General features: G+C 40.5%; 1 pseudogene across 1 annotated transcript; it reads right to left on the reverse strand.

Moving 5' to 3' along the window:
* Positions 1 to 5,494: 5,494 nt before the first annotated feature.
* Positions 5,495 to 10,683, reverse strand: LOC147644323 (telomere-associated protein RIF1-like; annotated as a pseudogene). The gene is made up of 4 exons (XR_015270779.1): positions 10,468 to 10,683; positions 7,905 to 10,396; positions 7,584 to 7,841; positions 5,495 to 7,508 (listed from the first exon to the last, which is right to left on the reverse strand). The product of XR_015270779.1 is annotated as a telomere-associated protein RIF1-like (transcript).
* Positions 10,684 to 11,351: the final 668 nt, after the last annotated feature.

The raw sequence follows: 11,351 nt of genomic DNA on the forward strand, positions 1-11,351 counted from the left end.
TCGACTAAGCTGTTGATGCTGATCAAGAATATATATGGTTTATAGGGTCGGCAATGACTCTTTCACTGCTTTATAAGCTTCTGACTAAAATTATAATACAATATTTTATCTATTTTTACGCAAATTTTTGCTAAAAATCCAATTTTAAAAAATTCATAACAAAGCTAAAAATGCATTAATTTTAATTCGCAAAGCTGTCCCGAGCTAGTTTTTATCACGTTAACAAATCTGCATACTCAGTGTAAAATGTTTGCGAATTTAAATTACTGAAATTATAATCCCATTCTTTGAGTAGGTATTTTTTATATTTTTATGCCAATTTTTCCTAAAAATCAAATTGAAAAAAACTCATAACTAAGCCAAAAATGCATTAATTTCAATTCGGAAACCTTTCCCATGCTAGTTTTTATTAGGTTAATAAATCTGCATACTCAGTTTATCATTTTAGAATATTCGATTTTTTGCCAATTTTTGGCAATTTTAATGATGTAACCCCTTATCATTTTTTGCAAAAATGGAAATATTTTTAAAAATTTCGATTTCTTTCAGACATGCCTAGATCGACTCAGCTGTTGATGCTGATCAAGAATATATATGGTTTATAGGGTCGGCAATGACTCTTTCACTGCTTTATAAGCTTCTGACTAAAATTATAATACAATATTTTATCTATTTTTACGCAAATTTTTGCTAAAAATCCAATTTTAAAAAATTCATAACAAAGCTAAAAATGCATTAATTTTAATTCGAATGCTGTCCTGAGCTAGTTTTCATCACATTAACAAATCTGCATACTCAGTGTAAAATGTTTGCGAATTTAAATTACTGAAATTATAATCCCATTCTTTGAGTAGGTACTTTTTATATTTTTATGCCAATTTTTCCTAAAAATCAAATTGAAAAAAACTCATAACTAAGCCAAAAATGCATTAATTTCAATTCGGAAACCTTTCCCATGCTAGTTTTTATTAGGTTAATAAATCTGCATACTCAGTTTATCATTTTAGAATATTCGATTTTTTGCCAATTTTTGGCAATTTTAATGATTTAACCCCTTATCATTTTTTGCAAAAATGGAAATATTTTAAAAAATTTCGATTTCTTTCAGACATGCCTAGATCGACTCAGCTGTTGATGCTGATCAAGAATATATATGGTTTATAGGGTCGGAAATGACTCCTTCACTGATTTATAAGCTTCTGACTAAAATTATAATACAATATTTTATCTATTTTTACGCAAATTTTTGCTAAAAATCCAATTTTAAAAAATTCATAACAAAGCTAAAAATGCATTAATTTTAATTCGCAAAGCTGTCCCGAGGTAGTTTTTATCACGTTATCAAATCTGCATACTCAGTGTAAAATGTTTGCGAATTTAAATTACTGAAATTATAATCCCATTCTTTGAGTAGGTATTTTTTATATTTTTATGCCAATTTTTCCTAAAAATCAAATTGAAAAAAACTCATAACTAAGCCAAAAATGCATTAATTTCAATTCGGAAACCTTTCCCATGCTAGTTTTTATTAGGTTAATAAATCTGCATACTCAGTTTATCATTTTAGAATATTCGATTTTTTGCCAATTTTTGGCAATTTTAATGATGTAACAACCCCTTATCATTTTTTGCAAAAATGGAAATATTTTTAAAAATTTCGATTTCTTTCAGACATGCCTAGATCGACTCAGCTGTTGATGCTGATCAAGAATATATATGGTTTATAGGGTCGGAAATGACTCCTTCACTGATTTATAAGCTTCTGACTAAAATTATAATACAATATTTTATCTATTTTTACGCAAATTTTTGCGAAAAATCCAATTTTAAAAAATTCATAACAAAGCTAAAAATGCATTAATTTTAATTCGGAATGCTGTCCTGAGCTAGTTTTCATCACATTAACAAATCTGCATACTCAGTGTAAAATGTTTGCGAATTTAAATTACTGAAATTATAATCCCATTCTTTGAGTAGGTATTTTTTATATTTTTATGCCAATTTTTCCTAAAAATCAAATTGAAAAAAACTCATAACTAAGCCAAAAATGCATTAATTTCAATTCGGAAACCTTTCCCATGCTAGTTTTTATTAGGTTAATAAATCTGCATACTCAGTTTATCATTTTAGAATATTCGATTTTTTGCCAATTTTTGGCAATTTTAATGATGTAACCCCTTATCATTTTTTGCAAAAATGGAAATATTTTTAAAAATTTCGATTTCTTTCAGACATGCCTAGATCGACTCAGCTGTTGATGCTGATCAAGAATATATATGGTTTATAGGGTCGGAAATGACTCCTTCACTGATTTATAAGCTTCTGACTAAAATTATAATACAATATTTTATCTATTTTTACGCAAATTTTTGCTAAAAATCCAATTTTAAAAAATTCATAACAAAGCTAAAAATGCATTAATTTTAATTCGCAAAGCTGTCCCGAGCTAGTTTTTATCACGTTAACAAATCTGCATACTCAGTGTAAAATGTTTGCGAATTTAAATTACTGAAATTATAATCCCATTCTTTGAGTAGGTATTTTTTATATTTTTATGCCAATTTTTCCTAAAAATCAAATTGAAAAAAACTCATAACTAAGCCAAAAATGCATTAATTTCAATTCGGAAACCTTTCCCATGCTAGTTTTTATTAGGTTAATAAATCTGCATACTCAGTTTATCATTTTAGAATATTCGATTTTTTGCCAATTTTTGGCAATTTTAATGATGTAACCCCTTATCATTTTTTGCAAAAATGGAAATATTTTTAAAAATTTCGATTTCTTTCAGACATGCCTAGATCGACTCAGCTGTTGATGCTGATCAAGAATATATATGGTTTATAGGGTCGGAAATGACTCCTTCACTGATTTATAAGCTTCTGACTAAAATTATAATACAATATTTTATCTATTTTTACGCAAATTTTTGCTAAAAATCCAATTTTAAAAAATTCATAACAAAGCTAAAAATGCATTAATTTTAATTCGCAAAGCTGTCCCGAGCTAGTTTTTATCACGTTAACAAATCTGCATACTCAGTGTAAAATGTTTGCGAATTTAAATTACTGAAATTATAATCCCATTCTTTGAGTAGGTATTTTTTATATTTTTATGCCAATTTTTCCTAAAAATCAAATTGAAAAAAACTCATAACTAAGCCAAAAATGCATTAATTTCAATTCGGAAACCTTTTCCATGTTAGTTTTTATTAGGTTAATAAATCTGCATACTCAGTTTATCATTTTAGAATATTCGATTTTTTGCCAATTTTTGGCAATTTTAATGATGTAACCCCTTATCATTTTTTGCAAAAATGGAAATATTTTTAAAAATTTCGATTTCTTTCAGACATGCCTAGATCGACTCAGCTGTTGATGCTGATCAAGAATATATATGGTTTATAGGGTCGGCAATGACTCTTTCACTGCTTTATAAGCTTCTGACTAAAATTATAATACAATATTTTATCTATTTTTACGCAAATTTTTGCTAAAAATCCAATTTTAAAAAATTCATAACAAAGCTAAAAATGCATTAATTTTAATTTGGAATGCTGTCCTGAGCTAGTTTTCATCACAATAACAAATCTGCATACTCAGTGTAAAATGTTTGCGAATTTAAATTACTGAAATTATAATCCCATTCTTTGAGTAGGTATTTTTTATATTTTTATGCCAATTTTTCCTAAAAATCAAATTGAAAAAAACTCATAACTAAGCCAAAAATGCATTAATTTCAATTCGGAAACCTTTCCCATGCTAGTTTTTATTAGGTTAATAAATCTGCATACTCAGTTTATCATTTTAGAATATTCGATTTTTTGCCAATTTTGGGCAATTTTAATGATGTAACCCCTTATCATTTTTTGCAAAAATGGAAATATTTTTAAAAATTTCGATTTCTTTCAGACATGCCTAGATCGACTCAGCTGTTGATGCTGATCAAGAATATATATGGTTTATAGGGTCGGCAATGACTCTTTCACTGCTTTATAAGCTTCTGACTAAAATTATAATACAATATTTTATCTATTTTTACGCAAATTTTTGCTAAAAATCCAATTTTAAAAAATTCATAACAAAGCTAAAAATGCATTAATTTTAATTCGCAAAGCTGTCCCGAGCTAGTTTTTATCACGTTAACAAATCTGCATACTCAGTGTAAAATGTTTGCGAATTTAAATTACTGAAATTATAATCCCATTCTTTGAGTAGGTATTTTTTATATTTTTATGCCAATTTTTCCTAAAAATCAAATTGAAAAAAACTCATAACTAAGCCAAAAATGCATTAATTTCAATTCGGAAACCTTTCCCATGCTAGTTTTTATTAGGTTAATAAATCTGCATACTCAGTTTATCATTTTAGAATATTCGATTTTTTGCCAATTTTTGGCAATTTTAATGATGTAACCCCTTATCATTTTTTGCAAAAATGGAAATATTTTTAAAAATTTCGATTTCTTTCAGACATGCCTAGATCGACTCAGCTGTTGATGCTGATCAAGAATATATATGGTTTATAGGGTCGGCAATGACTTTTTCACTGCTTTATAAGCTTCTGACTAAAATTATAATACAATATTTTATCTATTTTTACGCAAATTTTTGCTAAAAATCCAATTTTAAAAAATTCATAACAAAGCTAAAAATGCATTAATTTTAATTCGGAATGCTGTCCTGAGCTAGTTTTCATCACATTAACAAATCTGCATACTCAGTGTAAAATGTTTGCGAATTTAAATTACTGAAATTATAATCCCATTCTTTGAGTAGGTACTTTTTATATTTTTATGCCAATTTTTCCTAAAAATCAAATTGAAAAAAACTCATAACTAAGCCAAAAATGCATTAATTTCAATTCGGAAACCTTTCCCATGCTAGTTTTTATTAGGTTAATAAATCTGCATATTAGTTTATCATTTTAGAATATTCGATTTTTTGCCAATTTTTGGCAATTTTAATGATTTAACCCCTTATCATTTTTTGCAAAAATGGAAATATTTTAAAAAATTTCGATTTCTTTTAGACATGCCTAGATCGACTCAGCTGTTGATGCTGATCAAGAATATATATGGTTTATAGGGTCGGAAATGAATCTTTCACTGTTTTTCGACCTTCGGACTTAAATTGAAACCCCCTTCTTTAAAACAATATTTATTTATATTTTATAATACCCAGAGAGAGTCTAAAATATATAAAAATTTTAATTGTTTATATTTTAATATACTTATTAATATTTATTATTTTTTTTAGGTGAAATAACGTAAAAAGGCCTTAAAAAAAAGAAATTTAAATAAAACATCTGTTCCCGTCATGCGCCGAAGTTAAACAAATTTGAATTTAAATTCTCGATCAATTGCCGCCACAACAGTAAATCGATAAATTTCTATGACGATCAATTCCGGTATTATCGTGTTATATTGAGCTGGTCACACTTCGATGTATTTATAGTGGAAAATGGGCCGGTCATACTACAACAAATATTACATATTTTGCAATTGCATACTTCTGGGGATGCGTTGTAGCATACTTTTAGGGCGTACGATGAATTTGCACAAAAATTAATTTGCTTGCTGCTGCCTTCTGTTCGCCTGGTACTTCAGATCAGATTTTGGACTTGAAAATGTCGAAAGTGAAGCCTTGCTTTTGCCTACAACAACAACAAGATCATCTACAACAACAACAACAACAAGATCATCTACAACAACAACAACAACAACAAAACCTACAACAACAACAACAACAAACCCTACAACAACAACAACAACAAACCCTACAAAAACAACAAATATTAATTTAACTCCCGATTTTAGGAAATTTGTGTGTTGTTGTAATTATGTATTTCTTGATGCAATATTGTTGTACAACAACCTGGATTCATCTCAACCCTTATTCCCAAATAATTCCTTTGAAGTCATAATTAATAATTGGAATTTATTATAAAATGAAGCAAATCTTTGCAGCCGAAACATCATACGCCAATGGGCATACATAAAATCTATAAAATATTTTCTTAACTTAATAAAACTAAAAACGAACTAATACTAAAATACGGAAACAGTTGAATTTCCTCTTTTAGGAAGGACAATGGCCGCCTGTCCGATCCATTAGCATTGCAACCCATTCACAGGTTGGAGGATGAATCCGCCGCGGTCTCGGCCACGTTGTCAGCGGCGCCCAGTACAGGCGCGAGTCCACCGCCCTTGGCTAGAGATGTGGAGCTGCTGTTCCGTTCGCGGCGAGTACGCATCAGCAGGTCAATGAGATCGAGCATCTGGTCGTCGCTGGGGCTGCACTGCAGCAAGAGCTGCTGCACAAAGGTCAGGCGCTCGACCTCGGAGCGGGGACCGCTCTTGAGGATTTCCGGGACCCGGGCCAGCAGGCCACTGCGGCAGCTCTGGCGAATCTTGGACTTGGCGCAGACATAGTCCAGCACCGAGTTAGGATTGAGGCGGTCGCACCCACCGACGAGAGATTCTCGCGGACGGCGTGGTCCAGGAAGTCCTTTGAGTGATTCTCCGATAGCGTCTCCAACACATTTGTCTTCAGCTTGTCGTCGGCCGCCATCTGCGTGGAGAGGTACTTGGACACGATGCCGGCGCTTTTGAGTTCGCCCTGGTCAAAGTAGCGCTGCAGGACAGTCTCCAGCGGCATCTGTTCTATCACCAGATCAAGGGCAGCCTCTGGATCCACAACGGCTAGGTCCTGACCAGCCGTCTCTACCCCTGGCGCCACCTCCATGCGCTTTGTCTGCTCGACGGTGTGGCTTATGTTATGCGTGGCCGTTGTATCGTTCCACTTCAAGCTGGTGAAGACATCCTCTTCGGGTGCGTCGCTCGAGGACTTGTCCAATGTTTTGTCTGACGTCGCCGTTCTTGCCGTCTGCTCACTGGCAAACCGCTCGATCTCAATAATGCTATCCAGGCGACCTCGTCTCCTCAGCGCCTGACGTGCCTCACTGGTCTGGGCCACTTTCTCCATCATCAGGCAGCGCTTGGGCTTGAGGCTGCTGCGCGGCTCATCCGTGTCCCGAAGGTACTCTTTGGTCACGGACACGGGCGGGTCATGGAAGCTCACTCGCTTCCGTTTCATGGCAGGTGACTCCAAGGCGACATCGTCCAGGCTCTCGCAGCGCAGCTTGCGCTTCAATATGCTCACCGAGGGACTGGCCGAGGGTGAGGGTAAGCTCTCGGAGAACACCAGCAGATCTTTGGGCGGTGGGGCCTGTATCGGAGTAGATGCGTAATCGGTGCCCGTCAGCTCGTTCAGCTCGCTGGTGGGCGTGGACACCTGCTCGGCCCGATCCAGGACACGAGCCGGTGTTCCCTGGTGTTGAGATGGACGTGACATGGAGGCATAGGGCGATCCGGCTGGGAGCACTCTAGTTTCTTGTTGCGGATCATGTTGATCAGCTGAGCACCGCGACCCGTCAGGTGGCCGGTGGGCTGGGCCGCAGCGTGGGGCTCGAGGAGTTGTTCGTTTGCTTGCGATCCGGTGGGGAGTTCTGTGAAGGATAGATATTAATGCTTATTTTGGATCCATAACTGATTAAAACAGATTAAACATGTAATTTCCTTACCAAGTTGCACAGGCGCGTCGGGTTGGTCTTCCTGGGCCACGTCTCCCCGGCAGCCACTGCCATAGCAGCAGGCTGCCGGCTTCTGATTGCTCCCCAGTAGTTGGGTCGAAGGCACTGTCTCCAGGGGCACAGCATCCGGCGGAGTTAGCTGGATTTCCGGAGCAGGTGGCGGCTTCTTAATCGGTTCGGGCTCTGGTTCGAGTTTCGACTTCCGGGAGAGATCTTCACTCTGCACAGGGGTGGGTTTAGAACCTTTGTCTGCTTGCTGGCAGCTGTTAAAAATACAAGTTCAGGGATTAAGATATCAGGTACAGATGCTACCTGGTTTTTGCTTACCTGCTGCAGGCTGAATGGTCGGAGGCGGCGGCATTTTCTTGGGTGATCTGAGCTGGCGTTCAGGTGTGGGCGGTGGCTGTTCTGGCTGCTCTGTTTCTTGCTGAGCCTGCGCGCTGTCGCGTCTGTCGGATGGACGGCTCCTCTGCGGCAGTGCTCTTGTCTTTGGCCCTTCCTCCTTTTGGGCCCGTGTTTTACGGCCGGGCGTCTTGCGGATGGCGTTGTAACTGTGCAGATGTTCCTTGATCTTTCTCGGATTCGTCGCTGGGGGTGCTGTCGATCACCTCTTCGTCTTCGTCCTTGCCGGTCAAGGCCAGCTCGCCCTGTTTACTCTTCGCGATGACCACCTTCTTGGCGTCAGGGTTTTAGGGAGGCAGAGTCCTGCGACTGGCTCATGTCGTTGTACAGCGCCGGGATGTCGGACTTCTCGGCGAAGCGCTCCTTCTTGACGATCCGTCAGCTTTTCGGGATTCAGGCTCCACACAGAGGGAATAATGACAAAGAGATCGTCGCCCTTGAAGATGTCCCTCACCTGGTTGGCCATGCTCTTCATGGGCAGCTTGCGGAACTTCTCCTGGATGGCCCGCTTGAACTCCTCGAGGAAGCCACCCTCGCACTTCTGCTTGTTCCAGCACTGAATGGCTCCGGACAGAGTGGGCTTCAGGGAATCGAATACCACCATCAGCTCGTTCTACGCAGCTCCAGCACCAGGTTGCGCAGCGTGTTTAGGCAGGCCTCGAGCATCTGCTGCGAGAACCGGTGCTCGAAGACGGTCTGCAACAGGGCAAATAGTCCTTGTAGAGGGGTGTCTCCTTGCAGAGGCCTAGCTTGAGCACGGCGGCCACGTAGGCGTCGAAGAGCTCCGCGAAATGCGGTTCGTCCTTGCTCTTTAACAGGTCTGTAAGGGTGGTCTTTAGTTCGCCAACGAATCTCCTCCTCTCCGGCGCATTGTGACCCGCATTCAGCAGCTGCTTCCATTGCTCGCAAAATGGGCCATCAAAGACATTGCTGGACCGACGACCAGCAAAGGCCGAAAGCGTTTGGAGCGGCCACAGGAGCCACGTGTCCATTAGCGAAGCATTGTGCGCCACGCGGTATTCGAGTGCATTGTTGCGTAGGTAGTTGCTCAGGGCCTGCGATACCTGCCGCCACACCTGAAGTTTGACTGCGAATCCCTCGAAGTCTTCCTCCTCGTTGGCCTGCATCAGGTGCTCGGCAAAAGAGCCCAGCAGCCGGAACTCGTTCTGGTTGCCCGCCTCAATGCGATCGGCGGCGAAGATGCAGGAGATGCTCCGCTGCAAGATGGCCGCTGGGACTTCTGTCCTGGACTTTAGGATCAGCTTCAAGAAGGCCTCCAGCACATCTAGTTGATCACTTCCAGAGACACGCTCCATGACAAGGCTCTCGCTGGCAATATGGTTGAAGAGGGCACGCACCACCCGGCCGCCCGAGGCATCTTCGGCGACCAGTACCTTCTCGATCTCACCGCAACAGGCCACGTTGAAGGGCGCCACGGCCAGGCGGAACATGGCCAGGCAGAGATTCCGCACGAGCAACTGCAGCAGCAGTTGCTCCGCCTCGGTGGCGTCATGCTGGGTGAGCAGCTTCAGCGCCGAGACAGCGGCTTGGAGGAGAGGCCGCCAGTGCTGCTGCAGCGTCTCTGTCGTCATGAGAGCCGACGGTTGGCCGAGCGTTTCCAGGCGCAGCTCTCGCAGCAAGCGATGCAGCGCGTCACTGTGCTCCACACCCCAAAGGGCCACCAGGCAGGGTAGGGCCAGCTCTCGGGCCGTTTGGTAATTGTGGGCCAGACCCGTGGGCAGGTTGCGCGATCCACCACCGAACGTAAAACACAGAAAATGCTCCACGGCGCCCTCAAAGGACTTGGGCAGCTCCTTGTCCAGGCAAGTAAGCAGGTACCACCAGACACGCAGTTTGATGCCGCTAACGTGCGAAGAACGCGACTGCGAGGTCCTCAGGGGGATGAGCAGCAGGCGAAGCCTCTTTCCAGAGGCCAACTCGTCGTAGGCGGCGAAGATCTTGATGAGCACACGCCAGCAGAGAAAGGCCTCCGCGCGGACGCCATTGTCCGGGTTACCAAAGCCCAGTTCCACCACGGCGAGGAATTTGTTGATGTACACGCAGCCGCGCAGCAACTCCTCGTCCATGATCTGCACCAGCAGCGTCCAGATCTTGTGCCAGTTGGAGTTCTTGGCGTCGCGCATCTCGCCAATGAGGTTTACGTACTTGTTTACGAACTCACCTCGGATGCCGGGCCAGCACCTGGCCGAGTGGATGGAGGACACGTCCAGGGCCACCAGCGCCTCAGCCAGTGCGCCAACGGCGGAGTCCTGTATCTTGCGGTCTTTATCAAACATCAGCGGCAGGATGTCGCCCAGCCAGAACTCGACCAGCTCTTCCTCCGAAAATGAAGTGGCTATCAATCCGGAGCTCTTGCAGCTGCTGGCCAACAGGTCGATCATCTGCGGGGGAATGCAAGCGATGGAAGGGGTTTGGTGCTAGGTGGGGGAGGGGGACCAGCGTGCCGTACTACGTTTGCAATAATGCTCGGCGGCCAGCCGGCGAGCACCTCTTTGGCGGATAGCTGCACCGTGTGGATGAGCGCCCCGCCTCTGCGCCGAAGTCCATGTCCATGTCCATGTCAGCGTTGGGATGCTCTCAATGTGCTTGCTAGGGTACTTTTCTTTCCGCCCTTCCACAAATGCCACAAGATGTTTTTCGCGCTGTTTGTAGAATAAGAATAAGAAAAGCGCGGAACAGCCTTAACTGAGGTGCAAAAGCAAGGTGTCATGGCTCGATAACCGATAACTGCTCGCCGCCTTCCAACACTGAAATTAAACATCTGGTAACTCATGTGTGATAAAACGCGGGTTTTTACTGGTCTTTTGAAATTGAATATGAACATCGATGTAAATTTAAAGCCGAAGGTTAAATCTAGGTGTTACAAAAACAAAATCAGTAAGTAAATAAAATGTTTTTTTTTATAGACTTATACTTTATAGTCCTTCTCAAGAGATCTTTACCTGTTTGAACAATTTTAATCATAGTAATTACAAAATCTCATCTATATTTTAAACATTTTTTGTCATCTTTATTAGGAAATAAATATTACACACAGAAATGAATGTCATATAATTTCGAGTTCACGTTTACCCCATTGCTATGCGAAATGCATCGTTTGTTTTTGGGACAGAGGTTCGTCTTTCCTAATTAATTAGCTGAACACAATTTTGCGGCTGCGAACCGTCGAAAGCTTCGTCGATTGAAAGGGCAAAATGAAAAACTGATAATTAAACTTGGTTTAGCAACAGCTATTACACATATTATATATATATATATATGTATATATTTGTCAATAGGTTATACATATAGTATGTGTGTGCACAGTTGTGCACTTGAATAATTAATAAAAATAAT

Source organism: Drosophila serrata, unplaced genomic scaffold (genome assembly GCF_035046125.1).
Source record: "Drosophila serrata isolate PLE 108 unplaced genomic scaffold, ASM3504612v1 contig_184, whole genome shotgun sequence".
Classification (NCBI taxonomy): domain Eukaryota; kingdom Metazoa; phylum Arthropoda; class Insecta; order Diptera; family Drosophilidae; genus Drosophila; species Drosophila serrata.